Here is a 10890-nt window from a genome sequence, read left to right as displayed (position 1 = left end):
CTTGGCACCTGACTGACCTGTGATGTCCTCCGACCAGGCCTGATTTCTTTTCTCCCCACGTTCACTTCCTCCTTGCCTACAAGCTTCACAGATCCTTCTGCCAGACCTTCAGGCTATCTGACCCAGACCTTTCTGCCCCTACATGTCCCTGTGTACTTCTGACTCTCACTGGCCTAACTTGACCTATTGCCAATAAGCCCCAGGTTCCAGTGGTGGCCTTTGAGATGGCTATCAGTCTGACGTTTGGGACTGAAAAAGCCACTGCACTCAGTGGATTTGCAGCCTCCATAATTTATGCTGCACTTGCCAGATGGCAGGCAGTTTGACCATTAAGATGCATTGCTGCAAAGCAATTCAACTCATTTGCTCTCTTAGCACCCACCTGTAGATCAGGGCCCTGCATACACAGCCCCTTGAGTAAGGTCACCAGAGAAAATACAGAGCATTCAGTTATACTTGGATTTCTGGTAAATAAATAATAATTAGCTATAAGTATGTCCCAACTGTCTCATGGATGTCCTTTGTTGTTGTTGTTTTTGAGACAGGGTCTCCCTCTGTCACCCAAGCTGGAGGGCAGTGGCACAATCATGTCTCACTGCAGCCTCAACCTCCCAGGCTCAAGTGATCCTCCCATCTCAGCCTCTTGAATGGCTGGGACTACAGGCTTGCACAACCATGTCCAGCTAATTTATTTATTTTTTTTATTTTTTATTTTTTGAGACGGAGTCTTGCTCTGTCGCCCAGGCTGGAGTGCAGTGGCCAGATCTCGGCTCACTGTAAGCTCCGCCTCCTGGGTTCACGCCATTCTCCTGCCTCAGCCTCCGGAGTAGCTGGGACTACAGGCGCCCACCACCTCGCCCGGCTAGTTTTTTGTATTTTTTAGTAGAGACGAGGTTTCACCGTGTTAGCCAGGATGGTCTCGATCTCTTGACCTCGTGATCCACCCGTCTCAGCCTCCCAATAATTTTTTTTTTAGAAAGAGTCTTGCTCTGTCGTCATCCAGGATAGAGTGCAGTGGTGCGATCTCGGCTTACTGCAACCTCCACCTCTGGGTTCAAGCGATTCTCCTGCCTCAGCCTCCCTAGTAGCTGGGGTTACAGATACCCGTGCCTGGCTAATTTTTGTGTTTTTAGTAAAGACGGGATTTCACCATGTTGGACAGGCTGGTCTTGAACTCCTGACCTCAAGCAATCTGCCTGCTTCAGCTTCCCAAAGTGCTGGGATTACAGGCGTGAGCGCCCAGCATAATTTTATCTATTTTTTGTAGAGACCAGGTCTTACTATGTTGCCCAGGGTGGTCTCCAGTTCCTGGGCTCAAGCAATCCTCTCTGCCCTGACTTTCCAAAGTGCTAGGCATGAGCCACCATGTTTTGTTTTGTTTTTTTCTAAATATGGCAGCCCTAAGACACCTCTACTATCCTGAATGGAAAACAATGATCTGCCAGCTTATATTTTACAAACAGGGAAACTAGCCCCAGAGGTCACAGAGGATGTCAGATAAGAATGCAGGAGTCTTGACCCCAGACTGGAACTCTTTGCTTCCATTACACTTAACTTTACTAAAGGCATATACCCTCTTCTTGCTAGAAGGTGACTGTCAGTTGCCTGGAGGTGATTTCAAAGGGTCACTGAGGTCATAATTTATGACCTCTCTGCTCCACCCCATCCTCACCTCCACTCCCTTTTCTATTGCTGTAAGTATCACAGAGGCTGTCCAGGGTTATGGCCATTCTGGGGCCACATCATTAATGGCCACCTCAGAGAGGAAGTGGACTGTAAGTGGCAGGGCCAGAGACAGCTGTGAGTGAGAGCCCATAATTGGGTAACACAAGGACAAGTGGGATTTGAAACAGGCAAACACCGGGCAAAGCATGTTGGGAGAGGCCCACTTAATTCACAGAGACACTTGGAATTAGCTGTAAATTCTCTGGGAAGAGATCAAGGCAGCGGCATAAACAGCTCAATTAAACTGTCGGCTCAATGCTCAGTGCGCAGTAATGGTCAAAACACAGACTTTAATCTAGATATAGAGGATTATTTCTCGACCCATAATGAGATTCCTAAGATTAGTTGTACCTGATGTGGAGAGAACAACAGCTGGCTCAGCGACACTGGGGACAGGCTTGCATGTCAGCAGGACTGAGACTCATGTGGAAGGCGCTAACTGGATGCCACAACCTTCCTGGAGCCCCCTTCGGATGCCAGGAAGGCAGGGATGAGTCATGTTCTGCTTCCTCCATTTAAGAGATCTGAGAACAGAACCCCAGAATGCATGTGCTTCAAAAGTACAGCAAGTCAAAACAGTATAGCTCTGGCATAAAAACAGACACATAGACCAATGGAAAGAACAGAGCCCAGAAATAAACCTGAGTGTATATGGTCAACTAATTTTCGACATGGGCACCAAGAACACACAATGGGGAAAAGACAGTCTTTTCAATAAATGATGTTGGGAAAACTGGATTTTCACATGGAAAATAATAAAATTGGACCCTGACCTTACCCCAGACACAAAAATCAACTCAATATGAATCAAAGACCTAAACGAAAGACCCAAAGCTATAAAACTCCTAGAAGAAAACACAAAAGAAAAGCTCCTTGACACTGGCCTTGGCAATGATTTTTTTGGGGTATCACACCAAAAGCATAGGCAATGAAAGCAAAAATAAACAAGTAGAACTACATCAAATTAAAAAGCTTCTGCATAACAAAGGAAACAATCAACAAAATGAACTGGCAGCCTACAGATTGGGAAAAAACATTTGCAAACCACATATCTGATAAGGGATTAATATTTAAAAGATGCAAGAAACTCACATAACTCAATAGCAAAAGGGTTTGTTTGTTTGTTTGTTTGTTTTTTGAGATGGAGTCTCGCTGGAGTGCAGTGGCATGATCTCGGCTCACTGCAACCTTCACCTCCCGGGTTCAAGCAATTCTCTGCCTCAGCCTCCCGAGTAGCTGGGATTACAGGCGCCCACCATGCCTGGCTACTTTTTTGTATTTTTAGTAGAGATGGGGGTTTCACCATCTTGGCCAGGTTAGTCTTGAACTCCTGACTTTGTGATCCACCTGCCTCGGCCTCCCAAAGTGCTGGGATCACAGGCATGAGCCACCACGCCCGGGTTTTCTTTTAATTATTAAATAACCCAATTTAAAAATGGGCAAAGGGCTGGGCGCAGTGGCTCATGCCTGTAATCTCAGCAGTTTGGTAGGCTGAAGCAGGTGGATCACCTGAGGTCAGTCATTCAAGATCAGCCTGGTCAACATGGTGAAACCTCATCTCTACTAAAAATACAAATATTAGCCAGGTGTGGTAGCGGGTGCCTATAATCCCAGCTACTTGGGAGGCTGAGGCAGGATAATTGCTTGAACCTGGGAGGCAGAGGTTGCAGTGAGCTGAGATCACACCACTGCACTCCAGCCTGGGTGACGGAACATGACTCCATCTCCCACACACACACACACACAAAATAAATTAAATTAAATTAAATTAAATTAAATTAAAATGGGCAAAGGACCTAAATGGACATTTCTCCAACAAAGACATAAAAAATGGCCAACATATATAGGAAAGGTGCTCAACATCACTAATCAACAGGGAAATGCAAATTAAAACCACAATGAGATACCACCTCCCACCTCTTAGGAGGGCTATTATCAAAGAGACAAGAGATAACAAGTGTGGGTGAGGGTGTGGAAAAGGGAAAGGGAACCTCTGCACACTGTTGATGGGAATGTAAATTAGTGTGGACATTATGGAAAACAGTATGAGGTTCCCCAAAAAATTAAAACTAGAACTGCCATATGACCCAGTAAACTCTCTTCTGGGTATATACCCAAAGAAAATGAAGTCAGCACCTCATAGAGATGGTGAACTTCCATTGCAGCAGCATTCACAATAGCCAAGATACAGAATTAACCTAACATTCACTCAATGGATGAAAGGGTTAAAAAATTGTGGTGGATACTCCATTTACTCTGATGTGATTATTACACATTGCATGCCTGTATGAAAATCTCATGTACCCCACAAATACATATACTTACTATGTACCCATAAAAATTAAAAATATGCTGAGTGCACTGGCTCATGCCTGTAATCCCAGCACTTTGGGAGGCCAAGATGGGCAGATCACTTGAGCCCAGGAGTTCGAAACCAGCCTGGACAACATGGCAAGACCCTGTCTCTACAAAAAACTTAAAAATTAGCCTGGCGTGGTAGCACACAACTGTAGTCCCAGCTACATAGGAAGCTGAGGTGAGAAGATCACTTGAGGCTGGGAGGTTGTGGCTGCAGTGAGCCAAGATCATGCCACTGTACTCCAGCCTGGGTGACACAGTGAGACCCTGTCTCAAAAATAAATAAATAAATAAAAATTAAAAATAAAAAAATTATGTACACACAATGGGACACCATCCAGCTTTAGAAAAGGAGATACTGCCATTTGTGATGACATGGATTAATCTGGAAGATGTTCTACTAAATGAAATAAGTCAGATACAGAAAGACAAATACTGTATGATCTCACCTGTATGTGGAATCTATTTTTAGAGAAAGTTGAATACATAGAAACAGAGAGGGGAATGGTGGTTACCAGAGGAGGGGAGAGGACAAGATTGGGGAGAATGGGGAGATGTAGGTCAAAGGGTACAGATACATAGAATAAATAAGTCTAGGACTGTAATGTACAGCATGAGGACTCAAGTTAACAATATTGCATTGGATACTGGATATTTGCCAAGAGAACAGATTTTAGGTGCTCTTACCACACACACAGAAAGGTCACTATGTGAGATGATATGTTAACTTGCTTAATTTGACTGTAGAAACTATTTCACTATGTATATGTATATCAAAACATCATGTTGTATATCTTACATATATATATTTTCTTTTTTTTTTTTTGAGACGGAGTCTTGCTCTGCCGCCCAGGCTGGAGTGCAGTGGACGGCTCTCAGCTCAATGCAAGCTCCGCCTCCCGGGTTGACGCCATTCTCCTGTCTCAGCCTCCCGAGTAGCTGGGACTACAGGCGCCCGCCTCGTCGCCCGGCTGGTTTTTTGTATTTTTTTTAGTAGAGACGGGGTTTCAGCGTATTAGCCAGGATGGTCTCGATCTCCTGACCTCGTGATCCGCCCGTCTCGGCCTCCCAAAGTGCTGGGAACATATATATATTTTCAAACATAGTAAGTCTGACATGCTCCTACCTCCAGGCCAAGGCTAGCAAGCTGAAGTGGACAGAGATGTCCAGCTGTTACCTTCTGTTCTTCCACTCTCCATGATATCAATCACTTCCATCCACTCATTCATTCAACAAATACTTATCATGTGCCTACAGAGTATGACCAGAGGCACTGTTCTGTACACTGGAGATACGCAGTGAACAAAAGGGCAAAGATCTCTTTCCCGCTGTGGGGCAAGACAAAGAATAAACAAGAAATATACGTAAAATATACAGTAGGTGAAATGAGGAAGAGAGTTCTCAGGAAAATAAAACGAGGAAGAGGGATGGCAAGTGTTGAGCAGGGACTGCAGTTCTAGACACTGTGCCCAGGGGAGGCCTCCCTGAGCATGTGACATTTAAATAAAGACCTGAAGGAAGTAAAGGGTGAGCCATGGGGATAGCTGGGGGAAAACACTCCCGGCAGAGGGACAGCAGTGCAAAGGCCTTGAGGCACCAGTATGCCTAGCGGCTTCAAGGAACAGCAAAGAGGCAGCCTGACTGCAGCAGGAAAGAAAGGACAGTATAACAGGAGGTCAGGAGTTTAAGGGGACCAGTCATATAAGGCCTTATGGGCCACTGTAAGAATTTTGGCATTTCCTGTTAGGAAAATGAGGATTCCAGGGGGGATGTGAAGAGAGGAAAGACACAATCACACCCATTTTTAATAGGATCACTGCTGGGGTGAGATGGAGGCAGCGAAGATGGATAAGACACTCCCACAATAATCCAGGCAAGAGATGAAGGAGTCTTGGTCCAGGGTGGTAGAGGTGGAGGGGTGAATAGTGGCCGGATTCTGCATATACTTTGCTGACGGGCTGAATAAAGTAGGAATGAACTAAGGGGTCATGGATGACAGACAGAGGTTTTGGCTTCAGATCTTTACTGAGCTCTAGTAACTCCCAAATCTACACCTCCAGCTCAGACTTGTGCCCTGACCCTCACAGCTGTTTATCTGTATAAACTTAGCTAACGCCAAGTCAGCCACCTTCTCCTTCCTGCAGCATCACCTTTCACTGGGAAGTGGTTGGTCACTACTCACTAAGTGGCCCAAAGGCAAAGACTTGAGAATCATGCAGAGTCTGTCCTCTAAAATGACTTAACACCCTTTCACTACTTCAACGTTATTTATTCATTCAACAAAAGTACTGAGTGCCTTCTGTGCACTAGCTACTGTTCTATGCACCATTTTCTGGTTCCTTAACATTCCTTTAACTGCTCTGCCTACTTTCTGTCTCTCCCCAAGAAATTTCCTTGCTCAAAGACCTTCAGTGGCTCCCTATTGCCTACAAGATAAAAAATTCTCCTGAGTTTGATAGTCAAAACTCTTCCTGATGGGGTACAGCCTACCTTTCTACCCTTACCCACCATTCCGTGTGTTCACAGATTCTCAGCTACTCCCACTCCACTTGGCAACTCATTATGGCCCAAGTGGTTTGCCACATGTTCCTGCTTCTATGCCTTTCATGATGTGTGGCTTCTACGCCTCTCTCTCTGTGTGGAATTCTCTTGCCTACTTCTACTATATCATAATGCTATTCACTCTTCAAGGCCCAGACCAGATATCACCTCTATTAAGAACCCATTATGATCTACCCCGCCTCATAATTAAAATCTCCCTTCCCCATAGCCCCACAGCTCTTTGTCCCTTGTTCTGTCTTGCACTTCTCTCGTCTTGCCTTGTATAATTATTGGTGACAGACTGTGGTTCAGATGATCTCTGCATCCCCCAGGGCCTGGTACACAGACAGGGGACTGACGTTACCATTCAATGGACAGAACTGAATAATGTTATCTAAAAAAAACAGATGAGGCCGGGTGCAGTGGCTCACACATGTAATCCCAGTACTTTGGGAGGCTGACGTGGGAGGCCGACATGGTCAGATCACCAGAGGTCGGGAGTTCATGACCAGCCTGACCAACATGGAGAAACCCCATCTCTACGAAAAATACAAAATTAGCCCAGCATGGTGGTGCATGCCTGTAATCCCAGCTACTCAGGAGGCTGAGGCAGGGGAATCGCTTGAATCTGGGAGGTGGAAGTTGTGTTGAGCCGACGTCATCCCATTGCACTCTAGCCTGAGCAACAAGAGCGAAACTCTTGTCTCAAAAGAAACAAACAAACAAACAAAAAATTAAAAAAAAAAATAGGCCGTGTGCGGTGCCTCATGCCTGTAATCCCAGCACTTTGGGAGGCTGAGGCGGGTGCATCACGAGGTCAGGAGATCGAGACATCCTGGCTAACACGGTGAAACCCGTCTCCGCTAAAAAAAAAAAAAACAAAAAAAAAAACAAAAAAATTAGCCGGGCATGGTGGTGGGGGCCTGTGGTCCCAGCTACTCGGGAGGCTGAGGCAGAATGGCATGAAACCAGGAGGCGGAGCTTGCAGTGAGCTGAGATCACTCTACTGTACTCCAGCCTGGGCGACAGAGCCAGACTGCATCTCAAAAAAAAAAAAAAAAAAAAAGAAGAAGAAGAAGAAGGAGAAGGAGAAGGAGAAGGAGAAGAAGAAGGGGAAGAAGAGTCTGTTGGGTTGGTGGTGGCACTATTTTTCTGGACCTGTACAAGTGGCACAGCCTTCCTCCAGATACTGGAAAGAGGTGCAGCAAAGGAGACACCATGCCCCTGGCAGCTTGAGGGGCTCTTGTTCTAAAGTGAAAAGCTGAGATAGAACAGAAACAGAAACAGGGCCATACTCAACCCTTCTAATAAGAAAACTAGGGTGGGACTGGAGGAAGACATGAAAAGCAAAAATTCCAAAAATGGACACAGTTTACAGCATCAGACAATGTTGAGTTTGTGATGTCAAGAGACTGGAGACCAATCCTAGCTGTGCCTCTTGATTTAATCTCTTCCTTTCACTGGTCCCAGTTTGCCCTCTGTAAAATGGAGTCGCTGGATCTCTGAAAAGAGAGTCCGTCCAGCTCTTCCTTCCTATAGTGCTCTAATACTTCTCCCACAAGTGTTTGCCTTCCTAAACCATTTGACATAGTCCTTAGGAAGCTTTTTCTATTTCCCTTCAGAATGATTATTTCGGACTCTGAGTCTTGGATAGTTGTCTCTACAAGCTCCTAAAGGAAAACACCCATGTGGTTTTTGCCTGCTTGAGGTAAATGCCACCTTAGGCCAGCTACCCCATCTGTAAACTGGAAATAACACCAGATTGCAGGGATGTTGAGGAGGGTTGATTATATACTGAGTGTCTAAGGGTTGAGCAGATACACAAGTGCTCTGGACGTTCTTGGCATAATGACTATAGCATTACAATAATTCTGGCTTGCAAATTATACCCCAGCAGAGGTATCACATGGGAAAGTGGATACGACCCTATGGCCTGCTGCAAGTGACATGGAAAAAATAAGTTATGAAATATAACGTCTCTTCCTGAACCTTTGGAAAAGGCAGAGATAACCCTTCCATGTGCAAGGCACAAGAAGGGAGCAAGCTTCCAGATTCCAGAGAGGACTTTCTGGTCTCAGATGGCCTGGCCTATTGCCAGGATCTGAGCTCAGAAGTAGAAATGGGAAGGAAGGTAGCTGGGGAGAATTTGTGGTTGGATGAAAGGTGGGGCTTAAGACAAGGATGTCCTTGCCTTTCAGGTTTTCTACTGAGGCCTCCTTATATGCAAGATAATTAAGTGCCAATGTGACAGAGGAGCAATTTAAAGGGTAACAGAGATATTTAAGTCTAGGTATATTCAAAATAAACATCCTAGCCAGGTCAACCTCTGGGTCCTCTCTGCATGCCCCAGACACATCAAACGCTTGTGCGCACACACATACACCCCTTAGATTATTTCCTGTGAAATGCTAAGTAAATAGATCTCAGGCAATGAAGAGGCTGTGTAGTTGGTGACAGTATCTGTGACTGTGAGACATAGTGGGTTGGGAAAATTCAACTCACCACAGAGGATGACAGTATTGTCTGACCAAGGAGGGAAAGGGCAAATAGCTTGATTCTGGAAGAACAAATTTGAAGTCAGTTCCACTTTACTACTGTGTGTGGCTGAGCAGACGGAGGTCAGCTTCAGGATAAGATCTAGTTCGAGTCCTGCTTCTATCACTTCTGCGCTGTGGCCTCAGGCATGAGTCTGGGTGGGTTACAGAGAGGAAGCAGTAACAGCTCTCAGGTCTTCCCTGTCCAAGTGTCTCAGACTGAGAGTTTGACCTCCACTTCCAGCATGGCCAGAACTACAATGTGATCAAAAGAGCCCCTGGCCTTGCTGTCTGCCCTCACAGTTCCCGCTGTTACTACAGGATAGGGGAAAAACAGACTCCCCCAAATCACATCTATAATAGATGGACAGCAAATGCAGATTCTTGATTTGGGCTATTGTTCTAGTAAATCAACATTCTTAGAGAATTTCTCAGCTCTCAGCTGCCCACATCTCAGAGTTAAGTCACATTTTGGGGCTTGCCCAGGCAAATTCAAAGCAGCACCAGGCACTAGTGGCAGCTACTTAATCTTCAGGCAGCATTTCCCTCTCAACAGGGAGCATGCCACCTCCCCTAGGTGCAGATCCCAGGAAAAGTTACACTTAGCAAATTGGGCCACTCCTTGGGCCTGTTTCCCCAATTTTGGTTAATAATCAAAGGATGATCTGAAATCGCAAAGAAGAGACTCTTGGAAAAGACATAATTGCGGTGCCACCCGATTTAGGAACTGGCATCCAAGTTCACCTGTGTGACTTTCCCCTGGGCCTCAGTTTCTCCATCCGTAAAATGAGGTCATTTATTTTTTTTGAGACGGAGTCTCGCTCTGTTGCCCAGGCCGGAGCGAAGTGGTGCGATCTCAGCTCACTGCAACCTCTGCCTCTCAGGTTCAAGCAATTCTCTGCCTCAGCCTCCCAAGTAGCTGGGATTACAGGTGCCCGCCACCACACCCGGCTATTTTTCTATTTTTACAACGGGGTTTCACCATCTTGGCCAGGCTGGTATTGAACTCCTGCCCTCGTGATCCACTCGCCTCAGCCTTCCAAAGCGTTGGGATTATAGGCGTGAGCCACCGCACCCGGCCGAGTTCCTATATTAAATGGAGCCCTGCCAGCCCCTACAACATAAGGCATTAAACGTTCCCACAACTTGCTCCGCCAGGCTGGCAGTGAACAGGGCTAAAGCCTCGACTTCCTCAGAGGTGAAAAGGTAAGCAAACATTCCGACCTCCCCTAGACTTGCTCTCGGATTGGTGCTGGGCCCGGCTCCCACCGCCTATCCCGGCCACATCCGTCATCTGGACTGCTAATACACTCATTAGCATAAGATTCCTCCGAAGACCCGGCGCACGGGGCTGAATCGGGGTCTGTCCCTTTAAGGAAAAGGGGGACAGCCAGTCTGTCCCTAAGGACACTCGGCACTGCATTTCCTCCACACGGGCCACGCTGTAAACTAGAAAGGTTCCGTGTTAATCCACCCCCACTCCTCAACCCCGACAGGGAGATCCTTGGAGTGAACAACGCGCGGGGTCCCGGGGGACTGCGGACAGGTTTGGCCTCTGCGCGTAGCAGGCTCCTCCAGGCAACCTCTCGCCCGAGGCGGCAGCGAGCTGCAAGCTAGGCGGAGCCGGCTGCGCGGCGGGACCCCGGCGCCCTGGGGCACGACCCTGGTGCTGGCGCCTGGGCGGCCGCGGGAGGTGGCGCGTGCCGGAGCGGAGAGGTGCGCCCACCCCGGC

Source organism: Rhinopithecus bieti, unplaced genomic scaffold (assembly GCF_001698545.2).
Source record: "Rhinopithecus bieti isolate Rb0 unplaced genomic scaffold, ASM169854v2 scaffold_36417, whole genome shotgun sequence".
In the NCBI taxonomy this organism is placed as follows: Eukaryota; Metazoa; Chordata; class Mammalia; order Primates; family Cercopithecidae; genus Rhinopithecus; species Rhinopithecus bieti.
Note: the sequence above shows the minus strand (reverse complement) of the source record.